We start from the raw sequence: 18,900 nt of genomic DNA, 5'->3' as shown, positions 1-18,900 counted from the left end.
TTAAGATTAATGGCCTCATCTCCGGCTAACAAGCTGTGCATGGTTTTCACCCAACGACCAAGCAGCCAAGCAGGCACACTCGTCCTTTCCCTACCGCAACCCAAGAGGTTGGGAGATTGCCCTCTTCAACTGCTCCACACGGATGGCCCAAAGGGTTCTAGTAAAGCGGGCGCGAGACGGGGTCTCGTCAAGCGGCGTCCCGACTAAGAATGCCGACCATGTAGCGGGGTCTTCAGACTCCCAAACTCTCTTTCTGAGCATTAAGACGTTTTCACCACCACCTTCTTACCAAATTCATCAACCAAAGCATATAGCTAATCTGTGCTAGTAATTGAAATTATCCAGATCCAGTCCGCATGAAATTTATCCAAAGAAATAGAAGCCTTGCTTTCTAAGGTACTGCAGATATCTTATTTTGTTCTCTGCCGGCCGTTTCAACGCGTGTTCACTTATCACTCCATTCTCTCGTCTTTATCTTGGGGTCCTGTATTGGCCAGCTCGATGAAGGACATTAAGCATGTTCTTACTCTTCGTTTCGTTATCGTCCTCTACCAGCCTTTTCGTAGTAATATGCGGAAGCATACTCTTATCCCATCGTTCTCGCGTCTTTGCCCCCTGGTTCCCCACTGACTGCTTCAAAGCGGGACGTCAAAGCATGTTCTTTTCTATTAATTCCAACGCAGGGCGCCAACGCTATCTCTCTAATCTTTTCATGAAGAAATAATAACGAGCCAAGAAGACGCACACGGATTGGTTAGTCTTTCTTCATGCAATGCACCAACTAGAAAAACAAAGTGTTTTCTCTAATCTCTTAATATTCAACCTAGCGAACCACCTCCATCGGTGACCTCTGGCGGACTTCAACCGCCAAATGGCTCAGGCTGTGATCCATAGAACGGCGCATGGAGTAAAACAAGCGCTAACTGGTTCAAGTGCTTCTCAAGAGGCCAGAGATACTAGACACAGAGTGAAAAGGCAGCCTGTGTCTAAGCTGGGACGTCGCTTGCTTCTGGTCACGTGACAGCAATGATGAAGTTAAGAGCACGAGCCTTGTTGTTGCCCTCGGGCAAAAATGGCCGTATCGGGAAGGGGGTGAAGTTGGCTGTGCGCTGTTTATGTGCTTTTTCTAACTGTAGAATATACAACGGTGACGTCAATGCCACACTACTCGTTGAAGCATCAAGCGTGGAAGGAATTAAAAAATGGAGAGTTGAAGTGAAACCCTGTTGTGACGTGTGCGCTCAAAAATACAACGGAACTTGTGCCAGTTGCTATGGCACAGGAACTGGGCATCGCTGGCGCGGTACATACTTTAGGCACTAAGCCTCAAACTGCCGTGACAGCGCCAACGGAGGAGAGCATTCGATCTCACTTGCTGACGAGTATAGCAGCCACCATTATGTCGGACCGGAACTGAAGAATAACTGGATAACACCGATGCAGCGAGTGTTTTGCGTGTATTGTGTGCTGACGTCATGGATGCCGCTACCTTGTCCTCGCAAGAGACGCTCTGACTTCAGGCAGGGCAGCGAAGCGCAGCCAGGGCATGGTTGCGTAGTGACTTTGGAAAGCGACGACGGCATCGTACGATGCTCAAAGACTAATTTAGTGCTTCTGAAGTCGTTGGTTCGTCGTGGGCGTAAATTGTGTATAAACATAATTTTGCAAGGGCTAATGCCTTTGTGTCTTGCGTCCGCTAGACGGCACTTATCTGCCGGAAACCAGATCGACCGAATACCGCAAGAGGAACAGGGCCCAGTATGCAAGTTAGCATAGAATCACCGAAATCGGCCCGCCACTCCAGAGCCCACAGCCGTTAATGTCCACCAGCTTTCGCTAATTAATGCGCTAAGTCGGTAAGCTTACATTTGCTAATTTTTTCAATGCCTGCATCTCCCTCCTATTGTTTCCTTCTAGCCCTCATCAAGTGAGCGCGAGAACCACGCCCCGTTCAGAGGATGCCAGTGAGTGCGAGGAATACCTTCGCTTTAGGGCTGCCCTCCATGATTATTTTGCTTTTTCGACGTTTGTTCTTTACATCTATCCATTATCAGTAACGCCATCAGGAGAGGACGGACTAGAAAAAAAATTAAGGGCGCTACATTCTACTCATAACGACAAGGCTGTTTAATCAGAAAAGGCTGGATCCAGCACTGACACGGGAGTATATGAAGCTGGCGCCACAGCACTTCGTCCACTTTAGAAATTTTATCGTCACGAGAATTAGTACCACATAGTTATTACACTTGCCTAATATACGGCTTCTCCCTTTAAATACAGCACAAAGCTGCCGCCTGTCTTCACTCGCTATCTCACGTACTCCTCATGATGTAAAGAAAGCGAGGAGTAGGTGTGGTCATACGTAGATATTGATTTATGCTCAACGCCAGAAATGCTGCCACGTGACCGGAAGAAAGCGGCGGCAAAAACGCGAGCCCCGGAAGTTTAGGTTACTGACCACAGAACTATAACTACCCAGCGAAAGAGGCAAGTAGTTTTTAGCGTTTCTGTAGTGTTCTTAAACTGCATCTCCTTAACTAAACTTGTAAACTTGAGCTATGTACTCAGTACCAAAGTGACGTCATATCTACAGAAGCTATGCAAATGACTTTATTAGCCAAACGCTCGCCTGTAATGATTGATGACGTGGTATCGCATTTCTCCGCGTCAAAGTGACAGAGGACAGCAGCTTTTAGTTGCCGAGTAGATCAATTTCAGCGTCACCTGGGCACTGCAGTTTTCCATGCTGTGAGCTTCTCCATGCAGGACACCTCTCAGGACACTAACAAAACTTATAAACATGGCAACGGATATCCAAGATATATTTTGGTAGCAGAAATGTTACGTCGTATATGTTTAGAAAAGCCAGTGACACAATTTACTCTCCAGAACTCGAAAATACACAGCCCTCTTCCATGCAGCTGCACCTTCGTTCCTGTTCATTGTTGCAAGGTTGAAAATGAAGGTTGCTCTACTTTCCATAGCCGTAATGTGCATCGCTGTCGTCGGGTAAGTCGTATTCATCTCTAAAAATACACTATGTTATGACCGCATAGCAATATACATGCAAATACCGGAGTATGGGCTTGTGACCGAATCATTTTCAAATATTATTTGCTGCTTGCGCTAGTGGACATCAAACGTCGACTCATTTGCTATCAGAGATGCTACATAAGCTTGACAAAGAAAAAAAAAAAAACCTACTTGATCTAACACTTCCTGCCAAAACTACTTCCAGGACCCGTATTCCGAGTTTTCGTCGTTATCGAAAGTGTCGCTATCTCAAGTGACCTCGAGTCATCTGATTGGTGGAAACGCCGGAACCGAGCGTTGCCACTGCGGAGCCGGAATAGGTGGCAACATCATGTTCCGGCGTTTCCACCAATCAGATGACTCGAGGTCACGTGAAATAGCGACACTTCGATAACGACGAAAACTTGGAATATGGGCCCAGTTCTCATAAGCACTCAGATGCGCACGCAAATCTCGCGAAAGGGCCATTATATTGTTATGATATTTAAGAGACTACTTTTCCAGTGCTTACTGCGTTGGTAACTTTCCCCCAAGCTGAAATGGTTCAATACTTTTTTCTTTTCTCTAAATTCTCCACTGGCGGCCTTCTTTCAGCGTGTGGACATACTCGATGCCCGTGTGCGACGATAAATGCGACCCGTCTACATGCCCAAAAGAGGAGTGTTCCTGCGGGAGCTTCAAGAGCTTCTGCAAATGCTGTGACGTTTGCTATAAGGTATGCATAAACAGACATGATATCGCAGAGTGTTTAAAAGGAAACGTGTAAACGAATAAAATTTCCAAAAATAAAATAGTAAAACAACATCATCCGTGAGCGCTTGCTATCACGTCACACTCTTAACGGCGGAGCTCAAGCGTCCTCCTATATTTTTTTTTTATTTTAGTGTTAGTGGAAAATCATTTGCGTCAGTATTTTATGGCTGTAAAATAAATGATTAGAAAGTAGAAGAAAAATACCTACATGCCGCTGACGGGATCCGGACGAGGACCTCCAAATTACGCGCGCAGTTCTGTACACACTGAGGAGCGGCAGTTGTCAAACTTTTTACTGTAATGCGTGTTTATGATTCATGTAACCAGACCTTGAGAGTGTTCACCAGCGCCGCCCTCCTTCACAGCGGCGGACGTAGTACATCCTTTACTATACTTCAAGCGCCACGTGGAAGGTGAGCAAGCGGAAGGGCGGGAGCTGTGCGATCTATAACATCAAGACTGCCTAAACTGAGGCCGCCGGTTCAGGCTTTCTTTATTTCATGTTTTTCCAGTAAAAAAAAACGGTTTCCTCCAATGCGATAACCGCGGAAACAAGACTGCAATGTACTTCTTGTCGTGCCTGTACCCCTCCGTGCAAGATGAGGGCCTCGCGTGGTTGTATTCACTTTGTTGTGCCTTACTGATTCGCAGTGCCCTGAAGAGGAGTGTTTCCGGGACTTGAACCACATCTGCACCGAAGATTATAAATGCTTGCGCGATAAGGAGAGCGGGAAGGAGCAGTGCAAGCCCGTACCGGGGTCTGCACGCGAACTCCACAACTAGGAAGCCCTCAGGAGTCTTCCCACGAACATCCCGGCCCCAAGCGATCAAATGTGGAAGCCGTAGTTCAGAGACCACCATAAAATTAACACGTGCCATCTTCTCTGCAGAAAGCGTTACACATGAAGATACACATGTAATAAAAGCCGAGGCATCACGTATATTTACGCAGTCTGTGCGTACCTGCGTGCATGCGTCTCCCATAATACCTCCATAGAACCATAGTGCCTCCATAGGACCATAGTATCTTTATAGGACCTCCATAGTATCTCCATAGGACCTCCATAGTATCTCTATAAGACCTCCATAGTATCTCCATAGGACCATAGTACCTCTATAAGATTCAATGGGAAACTCCGCTCCATGTGGAAGCATGACACTGTTACAAAATCCTCGGAACGATACCTTTCAGCGTGAACATATTTTCAGGATCATGCTCCACAAGCAGGTATTTTGCTGGCGCTTGCACAGGACAATATGTCCAAGGATATCGATTCGTATCCCTACGTGCAAACACCTGTAATCACTGCATATTTGTGTAGCACCAATAAAACAAAGTTTTAGCGCACTCAAGATATACCTACTAATGCTATTTGACGCTGGTCCGGAATAGGTACATGCTAGTATGCCGGCGCTACTCTTTATTGGTTCGATACTTCGGTCACGCGATACGTTACCGCGTACGACACAAGAAGCCGAAGTAGTGGAAGCAAGTGTCTGTTATCTATCCCACTGGCGTACGTATAAATGTCGCCGGAAGAAAAGGCCTCAGAAAAAATATACTCGGAAGAAAAGGCCCTTAAGGAAGTGGTCCCTAAAAAGAAGCGTCCCCTAGGCGAAAATTGACCTGAGTATAAAACGTTCCAAAACTCATTTCACAGAACATACTCTTCTTATTGGACTCTTTTTTTGGCTGTGAACAAACATAAAGTCACGCGCTACACAGTCGCTTCCACTTCTTTTACTTCAGCTATTGCGTAGCGCATGACAGCATCCCATCCGTAACAATATAACCAGTCTCTGATCAGGGTCCTTCTAGTGCCTGACATGTTTACAGTTGGAGAAGACACGGCGAAAAATCATGATGAAAGAACCGACCACAATATGGCATTCGGCTAATATTATGCAGTGCGTGGTCCCTTTCGCTGCTCTTCACGCTATCAGTAGGACAGGTTCCATCGGCTAGGTAATATTATTCATTAAAAAAGCTACAATCAGCCGCGCGGACTGGCTAGATTTCAGGACCGCTCACGATAATGGGTTAATGAAACAGCCTCGCAAATTTTCTGATGACGGCCTTTCCTGTGGCTATGGTGTAGAATTCTTGCTTCACTTCCATGGAAGTGAAGCAAGTACAGCGTACCCATTAGCACTGCAGTGCTAATGGGTACGCTGTACTGAGCACGACAGGCAGAGTCTTAATCGTGTTGACCATGGCGACCCTGGAGCACCGTTTCCAGTGACCGGCCCGCCAAAGGCGGTGGTCAACCTGTCCTTTATCCGGCAAAAAGAAAAAGGCAGAAAAATTACGGCCCTATTCACGGGGCCTATGTTCGAGTACCAGAAGGCACCGTGCACGACCATGCAGCGCAGGTCACGCCATAAAATAGTGCACTACGAGTCGCATAGCGATATGCAGACGCACATGCCCTCAGCCACTCTTTTCCCTCTGCTATAGTTATTTTCTGTTCTGAACTCCTCGCATACATTAGATGTTTGGTCACTTGCAAGCAGATGGGTGAAAGCTCAGTGGTATTTATTCATTTATTTCTCACATTAAACGCAGGGCCTCTTAGCGTTACAGTGCACGGGAAACAATTACAACGTAACATATCGGCACGACAAAGGGAAACGCAATCTGCGTCTTCTCACTGCAAAGGCTCGCATATATGATCACGACATATTACGACGCCAGTGTCACGCGTGACGTGAAACATTTTATGCCAGTCCCGCTAATTTTCACTCTGTCAAATGTTTCGTGTAATGGAACATCGTCGCCATTCTGCTGATGCAGCAGCAAAGTCATGCTTTGCATTTAACTTATCACCGAATGATTTCGTCAAAGATTTTTATTTATGAGGTTTAACGTCCGAAAGCAACTCAGGCCATGAGGGATGCCGTAGTGGAGGGCTCCGGAAATTTCCACCCCCTGAGGTTCTTCAACATGCACTGACATCGCACAGCCCACGGACGCCTTGCTTTTCGCCTCCCTCGAAAAGCGGCCACCACTGCCTGTATTCGATCCCGCACCTTTGGACACGGTATTCGAGCGCCCTATCCACTGCACCACCGCGGCGGGGGTGTTACTGGTGTAATCGTTGGCAATCAATACGACACTCCTCTGTTTCAATAAATGTTTTTACTACAACAATAACAACCCCTACTATGCGCTCCAGAAGGAAGGTAGTGTTGTATGCACGCACCCGATGGGTTCATCTTAACTCGATATTATTGACTCTTCTTAGGGCGCCACCACCCCGGTGCACATGGCGCCGCGCAGGTTTCGGCTCACACCAGAAGCGCCGTGATCGAGTACGCTATTAGGAGCCAGCCCTCCTCCTCTTAGGTCAGCCGAAAAGCTTTTTCCTCCCCTTCGCTCCTCTGATATCAAAAAACATTCTTGTCTAATCCTCAGGCAACAGGAGCCATCAGCAACAATCTCCTCGAGCCCTTTCCTCGAGATCATCCGTACAGTTCCTGTCCCACGTCTGCGCTCTCTGACGCCCATGTGATATGTCCAGGGCTCAGCGCAAGGTTCTCGACCTCAGGTCGAGATCACGGCAAGGTCAGCGGGCCAGCGCTCTCTCTATGGCTTAGACGCAAGCCATCACGATTATCTTGATCCTTACCGAGGTAACCGTCTCTACAACAGCTGCTTACAGAAAGTCCTCCTCCTCTGTGCTCAATATTCGCCTTGGGTGCACAGTAACTATTTCCGGGTAAATTTCTGATTATTTAAAATGGCAGCTGAGGTTAAGTTTCCCAAGGCGGCTTCGGTAAAACTGTTTTTCAGAATCCCCAGCCGCGAATTTCTTCGCGTCTACTGACACAGCGCAATCTAAAAGATCGAGTCGGTTTCGCCTTCCTGTTAACAGAGCCTCAGATTTCTGTCCGTACACGAACGCGACCTCCTCGTCGTCGTCTAGCCAGAGGCAGCTTGCGCGTAAACTAATCCAAACGCGAGATAAAAACAAAGAACAAATTAAGATGAGAGGCAGCGACTTCCGTTGCAGTCTCAAAATCGCCTACAGTTGAGCAACTACCGTCACCAAAGACGCAGACAAGGGACGAAAACAGCAACAGACAGATAGTTTTGGTTATATAAAGCGTTTGCCGACTTCACGGCGAGATCCGGTGCCAAGAAAACTTGAACAACGATACAGCTGGCTGGTGAGTGTTTTCCGTCTACTGTACATGGCCAGCTCTAACTAAGTCTAGTAGTTTGCTTACGAAGTTTATACGAAATACTTCATTTATACATAGTTTGGTAGTACAAGGATTTGTATTAGTATATTTATTAGGATACAACACTTGGGAGCCTATTACTAAGGTCGTATACGGAATAGGCTTTTCGGCAGATATACTTATTTTGGGTTTAAATATTACGGTCCACCAAGCTTTACGGTACCCTAACCTACGTACGTACGTGTGTCTAACTCCAGCTTTCAAATGATCTGGAAATTATTAGGGATCGATAATAGCTAGACACCGCACACTGATTGTGAGCAAAACTCGACGACGGTCAGCGGCCTGGTGAGACCAGTTGTGCGAGCTTTTCCTTCATTCCTCCGTTGAGTTACCCCGTCCGCTGCACCATGCGTAACATTTGTGACATTCGTTGACCGGCAAGCAAATGTTATGCGAAAGCGTTGTTAGCCTTATTACGAGCGGCCGGCGGCTTATACAGAAATGGTACAAAAGAACACGAGGGTGCTCCTGTTTGGCCGATGACATGGCAGAACACTGATTGGTCGGCAACTTGTGTGACATCACGAGACCACGTGACCTGGCTAATTTTGCACGTGCTGCTGGTTTAGGCAGCACATTTGTGATGGAAACAGGACCCTCTGGGAACCTTAGATTCTGGTTTATTTACGCTACTCCAAGGCCATGCAGGAACATTCCCACGGTTTGTTCCTGCCAAACTGTACAAATCATGATCATCCTCACAAGCATGTTCCGGTAGGCAATAGCTGGCAGGAGGAATGGCCGGGCACTGATTTGTGGGCCAGTGACCCCGCTCGTGTACGATGTCACAGCGTATGTAAGAGTATATGCGTACCCATGTATGCTAAAGCGTAGAGTACATTGTCGTCATGACTGATATCAGTTGTACTTCATTATAGGGACATATTGTAAGGTATAGAGTTTCTGCAAACATCACGCAGTCATGAATCATAGTCAATGTAATGCTCTCAAATTTTAGCACTTATACAGTCTTTAGTGTATCTGCCGAATTTTTCAAGAATTGGCTATACTCCATTAGGTCGAATCATACACGAATGCGTATACACGTCACTTCTACTGTCTTGGCTTCAGTTACTGCTAGAACATACTATACCTATAATTCCTGTAGTTTATATTTTAAATCCTTATGATAAGTCACGAAGAACGATTTTAAGCCTGGCGGCAGAATTAAATGCATAAACTTTTTCTATAGTGGACACCTCCACTTTTCCGCAGCGCTGTCATGACGCCGATACGGATGTGCATCCATTCGCTTATTTTGCGCGCGTTATAATAATTTCGACCACCCTAAAAATAAAGTTGGTTGGTTTGTGGGGTTTAACGTCCCAAGGCGACTCAGGCTATGAGAGACGCCGTAGTGGAGGACTCCGGGAATTTCGACCACCTGGTGTTCTTTAACGTGCACTGACATCGCACAGCACACGGACGCCACTCCATTTCGCCTCCATCGAAACCCCGGCGGGGCGACCCTAACAATAAGCTCCATTGCTTACATACAATGCCCCTTACAGAAAAGGGACAAAGGAAGTACGACAAATAATCCGAAAGCAGGGTAGTCATGACGTGGAGCTATGAAGCACCAACAAAAACTGCATAGTTAATCTCAAGGGAGGGCCGTTTCTTTTTGTGTGCTATCCGGGCATACGTTCTTCGGGACAGCGTGATGTTTTAAAAGATTTTCTCCAACAAGATCATGATTCATGAATGAAGTGAATACTGCGCTCTACGCGTCGAGGATTCTGGGGCACGTATCACACGTCTCAATCGTGAGGCACCTGCAGGATATTACAAGACATCGTTCTGCACATTATGGTGCGCACGGTCTAAACTTTCGATGCGTGGCTAAAATTTGGTTTTACACTTCGCCCTGCTTCACAGTTCTTTCTGCGCTCAAAACTACTAATTAGGACTTTCCATAAAAAAACCAAAAGGATGCGAATTTAAATAATTGTGATGGAACTGTGGAAAATCCTAAGGTAAGGCACATCTGTGAACATATTCATATAAATCTTCTAAGCTTGTGATGAGCACCAAAATTGTGGTTCTGAAGTTTGTTCTACGCTGATCAAAATCAAGTAAGGCTGCCATAGAAACCAATTGGACATAAATTTTTTTTAACTTCATAGCAAAAACTAGAAGCCTTTGCCAAAAAAAGATCTGCGCATATACCTGTATTGGTTATTGTTGTGATGTTAAACAATATGTTAAAAGAATAGGTTCAAAATTTATTTCCCAGAAAATGTCCAAACTGATCCAAATGTATGTGGCCATAGACCAAAAGTGCTGTTTAGTGTCAAGTGCAGATCCGTTTGTGTCATGTTTGTTGTTGTGGTGTTTAAACGAAACACGCAAAAAAGAAACAGCGTCTTATTATCTAGAGCTTTAATTAAACTGGCAGGTTGGCGCATAGCTGGCGCAAGCTGAACAACGTATGAAGGCTGACTGACGCTGCGGTGACAGAATAGAGAAACGGGGAAAATGTTAAGCAAGGATATCTTGTACGGACGCATGTGCACTGTTATGATTTGCCACAACTGGATCACTTTTCCGGGAGGCAGTGTGCAAGGCCTTATCGCCGCTCGCTGCAGTTAGGGTCAGTAAACTGTGCCCATCTGCGTATGCAATTGTTGCTAAAGGGGACCGGAAATAGTACACCCGGCAAAGCAGTTGCTGCAACGCAGCTCTGTTAAGTCAACATGAAAAATATACGTATAAGTAAGTGAATTCAAAACTTTATGCAAAATCTACCATTGCAGCTTTTCCACACAATTCATTTCTCGTCTAAAATATGCGCTAGTGCAAGATGCATGCTGCAGTTGAAGTGTATAAAAAGGTATGCAACTACCATTGAAAGTTGTGAATTAGGTACGCTTACCCGATGCAAAGGACTATACGTATATTTTACGATGTCTATAAAAAGTCCACTACTGTGAAGTGAATGCCACCATAATCGACCACATGTCCTGATAAGACTGATTTCGAAGAAGTGTAGATGAAGCAGTTTTCCAATCATCGTCGGTGATGTAACGTCTATCGTCACCTTTACGCTTCTGCAGTGCAGCTCATTTAAAGGCTAATTGTAAGCTACTCCAAGAATCTCCAAGCGCGCTATGGCTTGTGCGCCTGTCGCACCTTTTCTGGAAGCAGCCGCTGCAGGCAAGCCGGCTTTTTCCGGCTTACGACTACAGTCCAAACCACAGGCCGAGAGTGCAACATAAAAGTGCACTTGGCATGCAGGGGAGCGACATGTCATATAGACTCTGTACTTCCGCAGACATTCCGCTTTCAAGATGAAGACAAGCTTGGTGCTGATTCTATCCGTGGTCATCGCGAGGTGAGCTCCCTCAAGGTCATAAAATATTTACAGTCCAGTTCTGTGCAGTTGTCATTTAATCAGCTCTCTTTAAGAGAGCAGTTAGTAATCTTAAGTGTTCCAGTACGTGCATGCTATCAAAATACGAGTTAAGCGTCGAACATTTTCCAGCGGTTTGCACCCAGACGGCAAACCAGGAAAGTGAGCTAAAAGTCACCTTAAATGAAGAGAAATTCATCCAGAGCGAAGCAGTTTTTCCAAGTATTGCAACAAAGGTTGCTTAGCTACGCTTAAAGTAGTTGCACGCGTTCTTCTCTTTCTTATCGCTGCTGTTTAGCGACACATTTCTGCTCAGTGTTTTACGTTTTGACAAGACACTTATATACAACCTTGGTTAATTTTGTAGGACGTCCAAGCGGTTCAACTTGCTCTGGGCTTTTAAATACATGAGACGAATTAATTAAAGGTGGTGTGTTTTCCCCTTTCAACAACGCACGAAGTCATTAAACGGCTCGCTAAAGTCACTATAAACGTTTCGTGAGCGGTGAATGCAACAAATACCAAGTATAGTTTAAGGCCACTTGCAGGTTGAAATGTTTGCTCGCTGTATATAACATGCATTCGGGCAGCTTATGGGATGCTAACACTCGCGCTTAATTTTCAAGGATCCAGGAGCAAGGTTAAGCCGACTAATCCACACAGTTACGACATCGATCAACGTCGTAGCAGATTGTGACAGGTGTCGTATGGTTATTGCAATGAGAGCACAAATAAAGAAGCCAACAATTATTGCATTAATTACGTTTTTCCTGCACTGATGCCCCATTTCGACCGCTTGCCAAATGCAGTGTCCTCAGCACGTCGCCTCCCAACTGTGCCAACGTCAACTGCGCCGCTGTCACCTGCAACCCCGTAAACTGTAACTGCGGCACGTACAAAGGCTCTTGCGGATGCTGCGACGTCTGCTACAAGGTATGCGCTAACAGCCTGACAAGAAGGAGAGTAGAGAACTTTAATTTTGATCCCCGTAAATACGAAATTCCACGAGAGAAAGCCTTCCTGAAAAATACTTGCAACTCCGCAATGACCGTTTCTCAGTTCAGTGCATTCTATCCCAATAGCGAACCGTGTTCATCGTGCCATCCCGCTGTACCGAATCATGGAGCTTCTCAAATCAAGTTTTCTGTATGACCGGATTCGGTAGAAAACTAACAACCATTACTAACTGTCTTTTTCGCTCTAGCTATGCAGTGGTGGTTTGGGAATTAAATGCCCGCCTCGTATGAGGGCGGATCTTGGTGTGAATCTTATGAGACCATACGCATTTACGTTAGATACATACTCTTCTGAGCTGTTACTGTCGTTTACATAAGGACTAAAGCTTTGAACCTCTGCCACTACGATTTGAGTAATTTTTACATGTGTTTCTTTGTTTACTTGGTTTGTAAAATCTCAAGTGTAAAAAAAATACTCATATGCTTCACTTGTAAGCTGGTCCAGCATACGGAATTGCTGATAATGTCAATGTCGGACAAAAGCTCCTGCACTGTGTAACTCATAATATGGATATACTTTTTAGATTCGTAATTATTCTCCGGAAAAAAAAAAAAACAAGTATTAAATATGTGACATATAATGACAACAGAAAAACATGAAGTTCGTTTTTAAAGTGCTCATATTTTATAAAAATGTAATAAAAAACCTTCAACTGGCATTATCTTAAATGAACTGCCTAGAGGTTGTTTAAGCGCGAACGGTTAGTACAACTTCATGATTTTTTAAATCATAGTTTTCCTAAGCTGACGCACTTAATTAATCATTATGACAGTTACAACGTTTTTCTATTTCTGCTAAGGTGAATACAAGGAAGATAAGCTACCCTGAAAATATTGTTGAAATTGATGCAACAATTGTTCAAAAGTTGACTCTTAAGCACCGCATTCCACCTTAATAAACTCTAGGACGCAGGATCGTGTGTTCGATATTTAGATTAATTCAATATAGCCGAATAAATTAGTTTTTAAAAGTTTATTGCATTAGGACTCCTCGAAAAAAAAGAATCTAATTGAGCTTATAGTTACAGCTCACCACGCATACATCTTGTTCCCAACAACATTTTAGTCCAGAAATCACCTTGACAGCAGTATTTGGCAAACGAGCTGGGAATTGGTAGTTTTTCTAACGATTGAGCTATTTCAAAAAAGTGAAAACTGAGAAAAATGAGTTGTAAGATTTCAGAACATGCTATTCAAATTTAGGACCTGATTTAATAATTCAAAGTGGTCTGGTACATACGTTGTGTGCAACAGGGCACTGCTCTGAGGCGATCAATCGCTTCCAGCAACCTCTTTTTTTTTTTTTTCAGCTTTACGACTCTCCAGCGCCCTTGCCTGCACTCGTGAAGTGCTTTCCTTGATAGCTAATTGCTGGGCGTGCCTCTTCGTTTAGACTCATTATCTCTCCAGCTTGTCGAGCACTTTGGTTAGCCAGGCTCCCAGTGGTGTGAAAACAGCATCCGATGGTTTAATCTACACTTATTCAGAAACTATGGCTCAGCATAGTTTTCCTGTGTAAATTTTCCAGAGATGTAGGAGGCAACCACCCCTCGTTCTCGAAACTCACCTTAAGAGTCACACACGTAATTATTTAGCATGCTTATACTATATGAAGAAATAAAATTGCTGTGGAAGCTCTGGTTAAAGTACGTTGCGAAAGCTTGTACGCACGATTACATGTAGTAAAACTCTTTATTGCCGTAGTTTGCGTGCATATGTGACGTCACGCGCGGCGCACCTTTGCTCGGCGCAGCGAGGCTGCGAAGTCGGCAGTGGCCGAGGCGCAACACTGACGTAATGTGCGGCGCGCCTGTTGCTTGGCGCATGCGCAGTAGCGGCTCCGCATAGCGACCTTGGCTTTACATGACGTAGTGAAGCTTTCGCTTCAGTAACGTAATCTAGTTGGGAATTCATTCATGAAGTGACGAATGTAGACAAAGAACGAATAGTTAGTGGTCAAGACGAGCGCGGACAGGGTCTCGTCCACCTATGAGTTTCTTTTTTCTTTCACTGACTATACGTTACGCTTCCACCTGAGCGTCACACTAATCTTCGCATTCCTCCCTCCCGCCTCTCGTCCGCTTGCAGTGTCCCGGCGAGGTGTGCGTTCCGCTGTACCAGCACCGGTGCACCGAACACCACGACTGCGTGCTAGATGACCCCAGCGTGCGGATCGAATTCGGCTCCAGGGGGAAATGCAAGCACGTGCCTCAGCAACACGACCACACCAACTGCACCGAAGAGCACCACTAAAGGGCCCCAGTGACGCGTCGGTGCTGATGACGAAACACGGAGGAAATAGCAAAACCAACAAATTAAAGACGGCTTCGCAGACGCGTTTCCTTGGACAAAAAATGGCCCCTGGTTCATGGAAAAACTAAACACAGAGCAAACCAGAAAGAGAGACTATCGTCTGACTACAAAGCAAGCCCTCAGCTTCTAAATTTAATCCTTATTTCAAAAAGGTGAATATTTGAACTCAAGTCTAATCTATTGTAAAACAAATAAAGAGAAAAAATGCCTCATTGCGTAGTGAAACTGAGCGACCGGTTGAGTAGACAATCACTTCGTCAAACTGCACCGGAATAAATACTACGAAGACTGAAAGATGAAATGTTTAATAAGTATGTGCCATTTACAAAGGAAGTAGAGGAGTCACCGAGAACGTCCTGAGCCCGAATCATCATGAGCAAGTGGTCCGTCAGGTGATCCGGGGCCAGCCAAGCCAGCCACGTTGTGGGAGAAGGGTGAGGAAAGTGAGAGAACTGAATTTCAATGTGGCAGGAAAAAATGCAGCGTTCTAAACTGGCACACGGTTCAAGGCAATTCGTGCACGCGGGAGGGTGTCTGATATGGTGGAAGAAAATATCGCGCATCAAGGTATTTATACGTACAGAGAAATCGCCCATTAATGATACATTCAGCTACAAATCGCAGAGCACGAATGAAGCCGGCAAAGAATTTCCGAATTTCTTCCGTGCGCGGTAATATACTGCAGTTGAATAAGAAGTGCGAAGAGTGAAAGATCATATATTTTATAATCAGACAAAACTCAAATTTGCTGCAACCACCACACACATGTTGGAACAAAATGTCAAAAATTGATTTACATTACTGTTCAGTGCAGCAATACAGAGGCCGCGTACTATGGCTCATAGTTAGCAACTGCTGATTCTTTTTTATTTAGTTTATATCCTACTATAGCGAGATTCAACTAAAAAAAGCAGGAGTTGCTAACTATGGGCAATGTCAGGCGGCGTGTGTGTATACCCCGCACAACGGTAAAGAGAATCAGTTTTTTTCTACCTGACACTAGCAAATAAGCCAGAGGCACCATAATTCTTGAGCTTGTAATTTTGTCTGCTGTTAGATGTTTTTTTAGGGAACCAGAAAGGCCTTAACAGCAGACTACTTTCGGTCACGGGGGAATTGAGTGTAATGATTAGTGTAGAACCTTAATGACGATGGTTTAGATATGGCAAATTGTCATGGTCTTAGAACCGAAGAGCTCATTAACGTGTCAGGGTCTTAAACCTTCACAGTGATGACGTGAGGAAAAGAGCGAGCCACTGATAAAACAGATGCGAAGCAGGCGAAAATTTCGTTTCATAACGGTGCGAAAGAAAACAGACAGCCTGGTTTGGACTGATTCCAATTATGATTCTTCCACAAGTTTACGCGAGCGATCTACCAATAACGCTACTACTAATGTTTTCCCATTTTGTGCAGCATATTTCAATATGATCTGCTTGACGGCAAGTCGTACAGTCCAGTTGAAATTGCTTGCCGTTCTGATTGTCCCCGTTTTATTTTGAAGTTTTCTTCGATCAGCAACCTGGCGGTCGCCGCCATCATGAACAGCATGGCCATTGATGCGCAAGCTCTCGGACAACAACGCCTAGTAATAAGTAGTATCGGTAGAATGCAAGCTGTCAAAACATCTTGCAGTCTTGCTGCTAACTACATGAACCGGAAAACCTCAATGAATGTCTAATAAGCCACGTGATCCGAGATGCAATGTCGCCGACTTCCTATAAACTACGCCTGCTAAATATGGCCACCGTTCTTCCATCACGATAAGAGAATATTTTTTTTTTGGTGTGCCTTTAATATTTGACACGGGCCTATTTATGATATTATATTAGGCGTCAATCGATCGTGTACGGCAGAGAACACGCACGAGCTTCATTTCTAATATTATCTTCCTTTCGGATAAGATATCATGCAAATCACCAGCGAAGAGCAGATCTTAGCGCAAACTCCTGTATTTGCATGATGATTAATTGATATCACTACCGTGATATGAAGATGGCGAGCGATTAACTTTTTGCAACCAAAACGACAACACGTGAAGCGTTCTCTAAGTCTGTAGCTAACGAAGGATCACTAACACATCGACTCACCCAATATCCGCACTTGAGGTTCGCCGCTGACACCAGTATGGCCGCCCGTAGGAATGTCCACCATAAAGAAGCACACAGACGCATCTTCCACGCGCGCGTCACAGGCTTGAAACGTCCTCAAAAACAGTCAGGCCAGCACACAACAAAAATAAGTAAACAAAACGAAGCGTCTCCAACTTGCCAGTGGACAACTAAGCCAACGCCTTCAGAGAGAAGCAGCCGACGTCGCCTTGGCAACGCCCGAAAAGCCAGTCACTGGAACCGCAGGGGCGCACAGTTCAGGACGACCGTCGGACAACGTACTAGAAAACGGCAACGACTTTTTCGTACTACAGCAAAGCTGGCAACTAAACGTCGAGCCAACGTATTCAGACCACTAAGGCCATCTCCGGCATCAGGGGCCCGCTGACGAGAGTAGTCCTAGCACAATAAGGATACTTGAGATGGCATTTCCTGCGAATCTGACAGGCGATCGCGTACAGGCGGACGATGCCTGAAGTCGCACGCGCCTGCATACCGTTGCTTTGGTGATGTGTGGAAGACGACAGAACAGAGGAGCCGCTCGTATAAGATCGTTATAATTCGGCGCCAATCCAGGAAATTGCTGACTGCGTTTTAAATGCGACAATTATTCAAAGGTACTATACTGTGTATGACAGCGGCTCTCTTCTATCAATGAATTCAGCATGTTGAGTGGCGCCTGCTGGTATGTGGTGGTTGTCCGCCTGTTAGATGTTATGATTAACGAAAGGACTAGCAGCAAAGGAAACGTTTTATCTTGTCCACAGAAACATGATTTCGAGCGCTAGACTGTTCCATGGTAACTTGAAGTGTGCTGCAAATATTTTTGAGGAATACATTTTAATTACCTTCGCAGCATAATTTAGGAGAATTAATTTCATATCTATGAAAGTATACTTTTATTCTAGATATCATATATCAGGGTGCCAGTGTGCAGCTAGGAAATTGTTTTAATCTCTGGCAGCACATAATCTTTTTAATTCGTTCTAAGACATGACTGGCTGGGCGTCCATAACATAACGCTCTACGTGGGTTCCAGAAAACAATTTAACATAACATTATATACAATGATTGGTGAACCGAGTGTAATGACGGAAACTAAATCAAAAGGCTATATACGAGGCGAGCTAATTAGGGCGCCCGCATCACCCACGTGGGCTACAGACGTTGCTGGTACCGTAACCGAGTTGAGTAAGTCGCCATCTCTGCAAAGAATGAACGTGGCGCTCCAGTGGCACAACGAGAAAAGGTAAAGACAGAAGCAAAGCTATCTCAAATCAGAAGAGCACGCCTATCCCTGATGATGGCAAGCACAATGCCGGAGCTGGACCTTCTTTCACGCGATCCGCTGTTCGCATTTCATTGGACGCCGATAGTACCTTTATATATACAGGAGAGTAAACACGAAGAGGAGCGCTTTAACTGCCTTTTGATTCAGCGAATTTGATATTATAGGTAATCGTTCTATACATATATTTTAAATAAAGGTGGCGGGGAGAGCTTCGTGCTTAGAATGCAATTGCGGCAGCACCGTGTGTAGAAATAAACTTATGACGGTAATGGTAACGATAAACTTAAGAAACTTGTAACTTCGAACGGCGCGATCCTGTAGCCATTCTGCTCCCGTCTCGTATTTTTTCTGTTCGGGCATCACTTCTCTTGGCATTGGTAAATCAGCCAGGAATGAAACCGTGCCTTGAGAATACATTCAACGTTAATTTACCATTAGTCGTGCCTTCTTAAAACGACCCCCTTTAATATGAATGACTCGAATTATGTATTTCTGGGGACTAAACTTTTTTATTGTATTTGCGCCTCGTTAATATAGAAACTCGGTGTCCGGACAACGGACAAGGGAAAAATTTACAGAGGCCACTGTCGCCCACGTAGTTTTGTCGCGTTACAATATGGACATAAATGGAACCCATTCTCTACTTCCCCACCAAAATGTTTCATTTTCTGCACTTTGAGTACATGCTACTAAGGAAGGGAATAAAAAAGTACAAATCACTAAGTAATGTTCCTTTTCTTTTCTGGTTTCATGTCTAAAGTGCGAAGTTGCCCAACTAGCCGA

Source organism: Amblyomma maculatum, chromosome 5, assembly GCF_055883805.1.
Source record: "Amblyomma maculatum isolate TAMU_Amacu chromosome 5, ASM5588380v1, whole genome shotgun sequence".
NCBI lineage: Eukaryota > Metazoa > Arthropoda > Arachnida > Ixodida > Ixodidae > Amblyomma > Amblyomma maculatum.
The sequence above is the reverse complement of the archived record's forward strand: the minus strand, read 5'-3'. Positions refer to the sequence as shown.